General features: G+C 42.6%; 1 non-coding gene across 1 annotated transcript; it reads right to left on the bottom strand.

Annotated features, from left to right (window-relative positions):
• Nucleotides 1-242: 242 nt before the first annotated feature.
• On the bottom strand, nucleotides 243-349 carry LOC133253531 (U6 spliceosomal RNA). The gene has a single exon (XR_009738321.1). It is a non-coding gene; the product is annotated as a U6 spliceosomal RNA (small nuclear RNA).
• Between the last annotated feature and the right edge of the window lie 1,072 nt (nucleotides 350-1,421).

Below are 1,421 nucleotides of genomic sequence, written 5' to 3'. Positions count from 1 at the left end.
GTAAAGACACTGGGAAAATGACACTCTTAAACAACTGTCATCACAATGGGAGTAGAGAATGTACTGGAAGTCAACACTTAATATCAACATTGTGTGAAAGGATTCTAAACAACACTTGGGATTATTATCAAACTGAACTGTAATGGTGCCAGTGATATTACTACAAAAATGATAAAATCCACATATCATTTCTCCCCCAAAAAATTGCTCAAAGATATAGGTTGGTCAACTGAGAAATGTATCTAAATGAAGATCTGAAGATGGTATCAACTGTTTTCCTTGAGCGGGGACCATGTTAATTTTCTTTGTATCATTCCAATTTTAGTGCATGTGCTACTGAAGTGAGTACTGTATCAACTATTGCCAAAGAAACTTTACTGGTAAAAAATTATTACCAGCCTATGTCGAAGTTGTATTTCAAATCTGCCATGAGGGAATAGTGTCCTGAGCCAGTCACTTCAAAAGCTTGTCTCTTGGCAGAGAAATGGATAGAAAATGGTGGGTACTGTAATAAAGGGGTGCCAGTTAATATTACCAGATTCCTCTCAAGGTCCACAAGTTAGAAGGTGCTCCTGACCTCCAGTAAAAGTTCTCCAAAAATTGCTCAAGAGTGCTAATTATTTCCTGGAAGGAATTGTAAATTACATCACATACAAAAAGGAAGCTCTGTCCCAAATAATTTGGGACACTTTTCTTTCTTACCATGTTACAATATAACCGTCACATTTTCATGGCTCACTTAAACAGAGAGAACAAAATCTAGACTGTGTTCAGTTCAGCTCAGTTCAGTTGCTCAGTGGTGTCTGGCTCTTTGCAACCCCACGGACTGCAGCATGCCAAGCTTCCCTGTCCATCACCAACTCCCGGCGCTTGCTCAAACTCATGTCCATCAAGCTGGAGATGCCATCCAACAATCTTATCCTCATCATCCCCTTCTCCTCCTGCCTTCAATCTTTCCCAGCATCAGGGACTTTTCCAGTGAGTCAGTTCTTCACATCAGGTGGCCAAAGTGTTGGAACTTCAGCTTCAGTAATAGTCCTTCCAATGAATATTCAGTGACCCCACAAGAGACTGAGCCAAAAAAAAAAAAAAAAAAAAAGAGACTGAGCCAGACTTGCCTGTGAATGTCCAGGAGTCTCTGGCGGAGGTGTGGATAGACAGTGGCCTCCCGCAGAGTCAGGGGCACTGAATACAACAGTTCTGGGAGCCGTGGTGTGCTGGCATAAGTCCTTTTGAAGAAGGTCATCATTACCACCATTACCCCTACCATAGTTTGGCCTCAGGCCAAACTTCAGGGAGGGGACACAGCCCCACCCACCAACAGAAAATTGGATTAAAGGTTTATTGAGCATGGCTCTGCCTATCAAAGCAAGACCCAGATTCCCCCATGGCTAGTCCCTCTCATCAGGAAGCTTCCACAA

Source organism: Bos javanicus, chromosome 8 (assembly GCF_032452875.1).
Source record: "Bos javanicus breed banteng chromosome 8, ARS-OSU_banteng_1.0, whole genome shotgun sequence".
NCBI classification, from domain to species: Eukaryota; Metazoa; Chordata; class Mammalia; order Artiodactyla; family Bovidae; genus Bos; species Bos javanicus.
Note: the sequence above shows the minus strand (reverse complement) of the source record. Positions and strands in the feature narration are given on the sequence as shown.